The sequence below is a fragment of the Chenopodium album genome, chromosome 4, assembly GCF_948465745.1.
Source record: "Chenopodium album chromosome 4, dcCheAlbu1.1, whole genome shotgun sequence".
Lineage (NCBI taxonomy): Eukaryota > Viridiplantae > Streptophyta > Magnoliopsida > Caryophyllales > Amaranthaceae > Chenopodium > Chenopodium album.
The window spans coordinates 41,962,055-41,971,959 of record NC_137837.1 but is presented as its reverse complement, the minus strand read 5'-3'; the positions used below and the strand labels follow the sequence as shown (position 1 = coordinate 41,971,959).

General features: G+C 41.8%; 1 non-coding gene across 1 annotated transcript; it reads left to right on the top strand.

Moving 5' to 3' along the window:
* Positions 1–9,093: 9,093 nt before the first annotated feature.
* LOC145629612 (small nucleolar RNA R71) lies at positions 9,094–9,199 on the top strand. The gene has a single exon (XR_014111776.1). It is a non-coding gene; the product is annotated as a small nucleolar RNA R71 (small nucleolar RNA).
* Positions 9,200–9,905: the final 706 nt, after the last annotated feature.

Sequence of the window (9,905 nt, the reverse complement as noted above, 5' to 3'; positions counted from 1 at the left end):
GCTTTAATAAGCTAAGGAGGGCAAAAAAAAAAAAAAAAAAAAAAAAAAATCTCTTTTCATATTGATTATAATTATGGTCCCATTGGTGTGATATTGTGTACTTCTGTGTGGATCGTTTGTTGTGGAATGTTCTCAACTCTCAAGTAGCACTACTACTGTAGTAACAATAGGTTTATAATTTGTGTGAAACAAAGAGGTTTTTGTTGCGTTAGGTGGTTCTTTGCTTCTCTCTTTGCAAGGAAGAACATAAGCATCATTCATCTAGTAATAAGGACGCACTTGCTATGTAATACTAATCTGAAATCTTTTCAACCTTTATAGTTACTCATAGCTAATGCGTTTATTTCACTAGGTCCTTGGGCTCGATTTCCATGAGTAAGAGTTATTGTGGTAGAGCAAGAGAAATAGTAGTGAGACGGAGGCACGAGCTGCAGTGGCAAAGCAGCAACAAATTACCACCAAAATTGTTTAATTGAATTACAATCTTTAAATATTTTTTTTAACACAAAGGTAGCATGCATTACTTGGGCAGAGCCCTTAAAACTATCACATCCTAAAGTTCAAAGAAGCGATTATATGCAAATATGCATTCTCTTGACATAGTCCAACACTAAACCAAATAACTAGAAACAAAGTCTTATAGAAACAATTTTTTTAACAAACCACTAGGAAAATATACAATACTGTAAAGCCAATAAGCTGGATGAGAAAGAGCCTTGAGATCAGCAACATAAGCTGTTGCAGCGCTTATTGAGCATACAAAATGATCAAGATGTCCTAAGCTCATATCTATAGCATACTTTGCCAGATAGTGAGCTTGGCTGCTCCTTCTTCGACTAAGTACTGGGCAAAAATCTGGTGTTTAAATGCTTTACCGAGAGTTAAGGTCTTTGCGTGGAGAGCTTACCAAGATGCTCTTCCTACTTGTGGAGGTTTTCACCATCGGATTAATAGCTTTGACCCGACTTGTGGTGTATGCAAAAAAAGTGAGGAGACGACCCTACATGCTATCAAGGAGTGCGAGTTGGCCAGAGAAATTTGGGGAAGGAGTGAGTTTCAACAATTTGATGCTGTAGAATTTAGGTGGATTTTTGACTGGTGGGAGTATGTTTTTGGGGAGCTTCAATAGGAGGAACATAAGGTAAAGTTTATTACCTTATGTTGGGCGATTTGGGGTGCTAGAAATAAGCTAGTTATTGAGAATGAAGTGCCAAATGCAGGGAAAGTGATACGGTATGCGGCATTGAGGGGTTGGGGGCGAGTTCTAAGGCTAAGGGGAGGCTGCAAGGGAGTGGGTGTTCGCTGCCATCATTCTGGAGTCCACCTAATGAAGGTTGGGTGAAAATCAATATGGATGCTGGTGCTTTGGGTGATGGGGGTTCTGGTTTGGGTATGGTCTGTAGAAATAGGGATGGGGAGGTCCTGTGGTGCGCCTCTAATTAAAGTGCAGGTAGATGGGAGACTCGGGTGGCTGAAGCTAAGGCGATCTTCTTCGGGATGAAGCTTGCAAAGGAGGCAGGTGTGAAGAAGGTTGTGATGGAAACAAATAGCATGGTGGTGTGCGAAGCTTTGAGAGCTAGAGCTGCTGGTTTTAGTCCTTTTCATTTAGTTTTAGATGACATTTTTGCTTTATGTTCTTTCTTTGATAATATTACTTGGTCTTTGTTAAGAGGGGAGGGAACAAGGTAGCTCATGAATTGGCCCATTTCCAACCTTGGAATTTTTGTCAACGTTTTTGGTCGGATGCTATTCCGCCTCGTATTGTTGATGTTTCGTCTAATGATTTAATAAATTAAGTCCCTCGTATGGGGTTTTCAGAAAAAAAAAAAAAGTCATGAGACATCGATGATAACAGCTGCAAGCTCATTGTGCATATGATCACATTCTCTGTTGAATAAAGTCCTGATAGCTTTCTGTTTCCACTTCTAGAAACTGAAGTGGCAATGCCCTCGCATAATTAAGGCCCTCCCTTAGGGCATACAGGTCTAAACCCAAAGCATTCGGGGAATTTTACTTGCTTGAATACCCAAAATGCCATTCTTCATCTTTCTTCCCAAAACAAGCTTCCTCTTCCTCTAATGAAATCACCACCGACACCTTTCTCCATCTTTCATTTGCTCACTAAAACCCATCAATGTCACCACCTACTTTCCCGTGCGCTAGCTCAATAATATCCATCATTACCACCATCAACCTTCATGGCATGGGGTAATGGACATCCTTACCCTTTAGGGTTAACCATGCTTTAAATTTACCCTTTTCATAGGGTTGTCGTTAAATTAAGCGTCAAAGCCACCAGAGATGGTGGGGTTGTCGGTGGAAGCGTTGCTGGAAGGTGGGTTGAGATCGAGGAGGGCAAAAGGTGGAAGCTTCAATGGTGGAGAAAGCTTAAATAGTGGAGGTGCGTTGATGGAACTCCAATCCATCTCAACACATTAGTCGAGCAAAGCATTACTGTAAACAAAACAAATTTAATTTGTATATTCCAAACCCCTCCTTTAATACCCCTCATGATTGCTTTAAAAGGTTTTTATATACTACTCATATCAACAAGATGTATCTTCTATTTTAGGATAATGATCTTTAGATTAGCTAAGACTTTCTATCTCATATTTTTAGCTTAGGTTAAGAGCTTCTCTCTCTAGATTTAGGTTAGTTTAGGAGTAGTTTTAGAGGGAGAAAGTGAGGGATTTCAATGGTTATTTGAGAGATTGAAGATTCAAGATAACAATTGTATTGAAGATCTCCATAATCAATCAATGAGGTTTTCTAACTCTATCTAATTTTATTGCTTTGTTTAATTTCATGTTTCTTTGATTTGATTTTGATGTTTGATTCTTGATTAGTGTAATTGTTCTTCATATTTTGTTTATTCTTGATTTCTGTAGTTGCTTGTTGATTAGATGATGATCTTTGAATAGTTGTTTGGCTAGAGATTGGGTGAAACTTGTATGATTGATTGATTGTGATTAATTTGGGAATTATGTTGATTGATTGTTGTGATTAAAGTGATTAATGTAGGCTAGCATGTGTGTAATTTGATTAGGCCTTGAGAATTATGATAGATTGCATTGTGATTTCTATTGATACACACCATTGATTTAGGAATTGCAATTATTGATTGGTTTGGATTGTGATTCTTCTAGTTTGTTATTTGTGGAGACCACTAGCTTAACAATTAGGAGATATCTCTTTGATTCCAATTAATAGATCTTATCATTAGTCTTCACAACCAATCATTGGCAGGTTCTTCCTAAGCTATTGCAATTGTCATTATTACTTGTTGATTCCCATTCCTAGTGTTTTACTTGTTTGTTTCTTTGTTCTGATAGTTGTTAGTGTTACATCTTCACCTTCGACCTAGCTTAGGTGCCCAATTGAAAGCACTTGAACATAACTATTCCTTTGGGTTCGATCCTGGACTTACCTTTATTTAGGTTTATTAAATGATTATCAATTTTTCTTTGGTTTATGAAGGATTAGTCAACGACCTAGTTTTTCCCCCTGTCAAAATGGCGCCATTGCTAGAGAACAGTGTCTATGTTTGAATGTTATTGATTTCTTGAGTCTAGGTCCTTGTGTATACTTTTCTTTTATTTGATTTTTATTTGTTTTGTGTAAAAAATGACATGTTTTTCTTTTCCTCAATATGATGGTGAGTCTTTCAATGTCTACTTCCATAGACTTATAGGGTTTTTGGACTATAATCGTTGTAGTCTTTGGGAAGCATGTGAGATTTGTTATTTTGGTTTTAATGAGCAAACTAGGGATGTAGTTGAAAGCATGTTGTTTAGGGTGTTTTTGTCCCTCAGAAGAGTTACAGCTCGAAGACTGGATGAACGCGGCCTGTACCTACAAAACAACGGAGACTCCGGGTGGTTGGAGCTCCGCCTCCGACGATCAAGTTATTACTTGAGTGAGAATAGGAAAAGGCGCGAAATTTAGGTAAGATCTTCTCAGATTATGAGATCAGGTGTTCTCTGATGTAAGAGAATGTAGGGTAAGTGTAATAAATGATTGAATGTATCCCAAAAATAGGGAAAAATTCTCCTTATTTATAGGGTCATTGGGAAAAGTTCCCTCTCTTAGGTCGTTTGACCTGGATTTGGTGGGTTGCGCCGTTTTGCGGCGTTTCTTGGAAATTAGGCCCCAAAGGCCGCAATTCAAGGAGGAATTTGAGGTTGATACGTGTCAGCTGCCTGGGCTGAACACATGGCCCTCTCTGATTGGTCCACATGAATAATGTATTTTTACCCCAAATATTTGCCCCTCACAGGTAGCACGTGGCGGGCCACGTGGTGCTTGTGATACGCGGCATTCTGGGGCTGGTGAACAGTAAAAACTGTTCACCTTCGGGGTATGAAGGGGATGCCCCCGTTTTACCCCTCTATAAATAGAGATTTTACCCCCTATCTCTTCTCATTTTCAACAGATCTTTTGACTTTTTAAAGAGAGAAAGAGAGAATTTCTAGTGAGAGAGACTCTGCATTCGTCTGCTGCGAATTTTAAGACTTCCGTCAGCGTTTCCAGGAGCGCATTTGGTCACCGCGTGTAGCAATTTTCAGATTTTCAAGAGCTATGTTCAAAGGTAATCGCCTCTACTCCCTTCAAGCTTTTTATACTTATCCACTTGTATAGTTAAGCTTCCAAAATAAAATGGACTCTCAATCGACACACACAACACCGCCTAGGTCTTTCAGCCGGTCTCTTGGTACAGTTGAATCTAGAACCCGGGGTGCCTTTTCTGGACATTTGGATCTGCTTTGATCATCCCTAAACTCCTCCGTCTCTATGTCTATGCAAGACACAACAACAAGAGTCAAACAAACGACTATCAAGCCTAGGAAGCGGCGCGCTCGGGAAGTGCCCGCTGATGAAGTTATTCCTGATGAGGAATACGAGGGTTCAGAGGAGGAGCAGGCGGAACGGGATGGTACTTACTTTCATACAGGTGCTGGGACTACATGTGCAGTCTGAGATGTAAAACCACCTGACCTTTTTGAGTCGCTTACTTCTTCCACGGATGGCACCCCCTCAACCCCAAGTGATAGAATCCTGGAAGAGGCAGACGACAAGGATGATGCCTATTCCCTAGGCTCTAACGAAGGGGAGTTAGGAGGTGAGGAAGACGTCGAGAGGTCCGGATCAGAGGCATCAGTCTCTGGTCAAGAGAACATGGCTGCTGACTACTATCACCCGCTTAAGGGGCCAGTTCAGCCTAATCCCTTGGAAACTACAATGCTTCCTAGAGACTTAGCGGTGGTTATGAGAAGCAGCTTCTGACCCTTTGCGGAGGCACATCCGGTTGGGGAAGGCTGGAGAATAGAGGTTCCGCCTCCTAAGGCAACAATTTCCTGGGAGGATTATCTTGAAAATGTCGACAACTTTTTCGGCTGCTACAAAGCCGTAATCAAAGCCGGCTTTCGCTTTCCCCTCCACAAAAGGGATTAAGAAAATTTTGAAGGGGTATGACCTGGGAGTCTAGCAGCTTACCCCCAACTCGTGGATAAACATATTGAGCTACATCGCCGCCTGCGAGTTTTAAAACATAGAACCAAGTTTTGCGGCGTTTGCTTATATGCATTACATGATCCGCGCTCCAGACGGGTATGGGGCGTGGTACACTCTAACCACACACTCGCAATACCTGATGTCTTTGGACAAGCCGTCTAAGTGGTCCGGCTGGAAGGAGAAGTTTTAATAGATCTCCACTCCAATGTTGGGACACAATCGGTTTCTAAGCCTATGCAATCAGGACCCGACTTTACTTGAGAAAAAATGTGCCCTTCCCCGAATTCCGTCTAGGGCCTACGAGCAAATAATGGGGCCCGACTTTTTAAAGACAAGGACTGAACCCTTGGAGGATGAGACCCAAATAATAGTCCCAATGAACTGGATACCCCATTCGGATTTTTTGAAGGATGATGCATTCCTTTCTGCCTGTGAGCTTAGCACCATGTTCCCACAGGGTAGACTTACTTCACATCTGGAAATTTTCCGTCTATATTAATGCCTTAACTGCTTTTGTTGATCTTTTTTAATCAACTATTTCCTTTCTTTTTGCAGAAGACGCAAAGAACATGGTGGCTTCAGAGAAGACGCCTGCTAAATCGGCTGCTCGGCTGAGAAAGGAGCAAATGCTTGAGAGGAGAGCCGCCTTGGAGGCCAAGGTGGCTAAGAAAGGAGGGGTGATCCTGCTTGCTATGCTTGCCCTAGCAACTTAATTTTTTACCGAATGTACCCCTTTCCCTTAATCTGAAAATTGACCGACTGTAACTTGATTCTCATTTGCAGGATAGTAGCAAGTAAATTCCCCGCTCCATTACGAAGCTATTCAAGCGGCCGGGGAATGAGCTGGCCAAAACCCCCTCTAAAACAGCAAGAAAGGACCTTCCCCGCTCAACTTCTTCAGCCAACCCTGACAGACCCACAACCAGGCGAAAAAGCCCGGCTGTGAGGAAAGCTCCGAGTGAAAGCTCAGAGCAAGGGAAAAAGCCGGATGCTTCTGAAGCATCAAAGAGTGGCGAGCCACTCACTGCTGAAGTCGGCTATGCAGCGGCTAAAGCGGAGTATTCTAAGCTCCAAGTCCAAGGTAAGACACGTATCGAACTCCCATGGCCGGTTTACTACATGCGAGTCAAGACTCGAGTCTACCCGTTTGAAGGTTCAATGAGCAGCCGGCATGAGTCGGGTGGCGCCTATGCTGCTTTCTCACCAAGTACTTCTTTTGGTGCAGATACCCCCTCAGGGCTGCCAGACATGTAGGCGTTTACCAAGAGGATGGTGCGGACCCTTACCAGGATAGAGAAACACTATGTGCCTGATTTGCAGGCGGTGGATTTTTACCGAATCCAAGGCCTGCTGGCTAAAGTAACTTAGCACCTACTTCGCACTTTATACTTTTTACTTTAAAATTTTCAAGTGTGCAGCTGATCGTCTGGCCCTACCTTTTTAGGTGATGTTGAGGGTAGACGGGCCCCTTCTGGTGGAAACAATAAGAGGTAAATGATGCTAAAAAGAGGGCCACCCAAGCTCATTACTCTGCTGAATTCAGTAAAAAAAAGTGTGATGTTGAAATTAAAGCAGTAGAGTTAAAACAGGAGGAGATGATAAAGAACTTGACAGATGCTAACGACGCCGCTAACGACCGGGTGGCCAAGCTTGAGCTGGATCTGAAGAATGCCCAATCTGACCTCACGGCCTTGGAGGGAGGTGATAAGGAGAACGCCCAACTAAGGGGAGACGTCCTCCGCCTAGGTGTCGAGCTCGTTCAGCAAAGGAACCAGCACCAAGATGAGATTGCTAAGGAGCAAAACCATATGGTAGTTGAAAATGAGCGGGACACTAAAGCCCGCTTGTGGATTGCATGGAGTCTGGTCCACCTAAACATTGAGTTTGAGGTGCTCAAGATGAGATATGATTACTCCACTACGGTGTATGATGCTCAGGTGCTAAATGTGCAAGCTCCACCTCTTTTCAAGGCATGAGCCCTGAAGTAAGGCTTTTAAGTTTCAGATGATGAGGAAGAGCAGGCTGCTAATCAATCGGATCAGGTCCAAACTAATGAAGTCCAGACTGATCAAGTCCAAGATGGCCAGGTCCTGGATAGGCAAAATGAAAGAAACATCCCAGCAAGCCAGGACCAGTCGGAGCAGACCCAACAGCCTTAGCTTAGCCTCCTTTCTTATTCTACGACAGTATGCCATTTTAGTCTTTCCGGCCCACAAGCCAGGTATCTTTGTCTTTTAACCGACTGAGGAGTCGAGTAATAATTTTTATTTTTCTTTTCTTCCGGATGTATATCTGGTTAACAATTTTATCAGTCCTTCACCGGTTTTGAATGATGTTCTGGGTATTTTACCCCCGTCCAAGTGGCCCAATCGGAAGCACCATTTCTCTCATCCTCTACCAAGACCTTGTTGGGGACCTCCCTAGTTCCACTCTTCCTAGGCAAACTCTCCTTAAGAATCTTACCACTCCTTGTAACAATAGCATTCACGGGTCTCTTGGGATCTAAGCCTTGGGAAGGTAAAGAAGAAGAACTAGCATGGTCTTTCAAAGCATTAGCAAGTTGAGAAATCTGGTTTTCAAGCATCTTATTATGAGTCATCATCTCATTAAATTTCTTATCACTTATAGCCATGTAAGTGTTTAACGATTTTGTTTGATTTTCAATGATTTCCTCCAAATTAGTCCTAGAAGAAGAGGATTGTGAATAGAATTATCAACATGAGTCTTTGGAGCAAATTCGGGTAGAGGGCCTCTTTGAGCATTATTTTGAAAATTGCCTCTCCCTTGATTGTTCCAATTACCCCTATTTTGATTTTGACCATAACCTTGATTATGGTTACCACCACCTTGATTATGATTTCCATAACCTTGGTTTTGATTACCATAATTTTGATTTTGATTTTGATTTTGGCTACTATAACCTTGATTGTTATAATTACCTCGAGAACCTTGGTTCCCTTGGTTCCTATAACCACCACCTTGGTTATAGTTGTCAAAATTACCTTGGTTTTGATAATTCCTATTCCATTGACCCCTTTGATTATCAAACCTTTGAACATTATTATTGTTTTACACATAGTTCACATGTTCACTCTCATTGTTATCAAAATAATCATTACCATCCACGATAAGCATGAGGGCAATTACTAGAATCATGATCATATGAACCACACACATCACAAAACAAACAACCACTAGGCATGTTACTAGAAGAAGGAGGGGAATGAGAGTTAGAAGGAGTACCTCTCCACTTAAATTGGGAGGGAAGAATTGGAGCTTGGGAAGAAGAACTCTCCAATTTTTCCTTAATTGCACTCACTTCCTTCCCCAAGTTTTTCATTTGTGAGGAGAGATTGTTGATTGCATTTAAATGATCAACCGAGTACACCAAAGAGCTACTCTTGCTAGTTGATTCTTTCACCATCTTGCTAATCTCTATAGTACCTCACAACATCCTCAATGATGTCCACAACTTCTTCTTCCATCCTATTCATGATGGGACCTCCGGCTCCTCCATCTAGGCATGACTTGCCTTGGGGACTTAGGCATCCATAGAAAATTTGAATAATTTGATAGGTTGGAATTCCATGGTGAGGACACTCCCTTTGACACTCCTTATATCTCTCCCACGCTTCATAGAGGCTCTCACTTGGCTTTTGTTTGAAGCCTTGAATCAAAGCTCTTGCCTCCGTCGTTTTCTTTTGTGGATAGAAACGGGTTAGAAATTCTTTTATAACCTCGACCCATGTCGTTAGAGAATTTGGCTTAACCTCCTTGTCAAGCCATTCCAAAGCACGCCCAATGAGAGAAAAGGGAAAGAGCTTGAGGCGGATGAATTCTTGGGAAACTCCGTTCACCTTGATAGTATTGCAATATTTTTCAAATTTCTTGAGATGATTTAGCGGGCTCTCATTCTTAGATCCACTAAATTGTCGCCTCTCTATCAAAGTGATCATAGCCGGCCTAATTTCAAAATCATTTACTAGTGTTGTAGGTGGAGCAATTCCACTCTCAAATCTATATGCACCAGGAATCCTCAATTCTTTCAATGCCACTCTCGGATTCTCTCCCATTCTTGCTTGTTCTTCTTATTGCGGTTCTTCCTCACTTGAAATGCTAGAGCTCAAAGATCGCCTAGCAACCCTTAATCTTGTAATAGTCCTCTCAATCTCCGGATCAAATGTCACTAGTAAATGATCACGTGTTCTATGCATACAACTCAAAGGAAATGATTAGTAGCACGGCTACAAGTGTAGCCTTAAAGAGAAAAATCTTTTTTGTTTTTTTTAGAATGAAATAGACTCAACAACTATAACAAAGCACCAATGTCATTCCCCAGAAACAGCGCCATTTTAACAAGGGGTTAAATTAGGTCGTCATCTAATTTTCCCTTG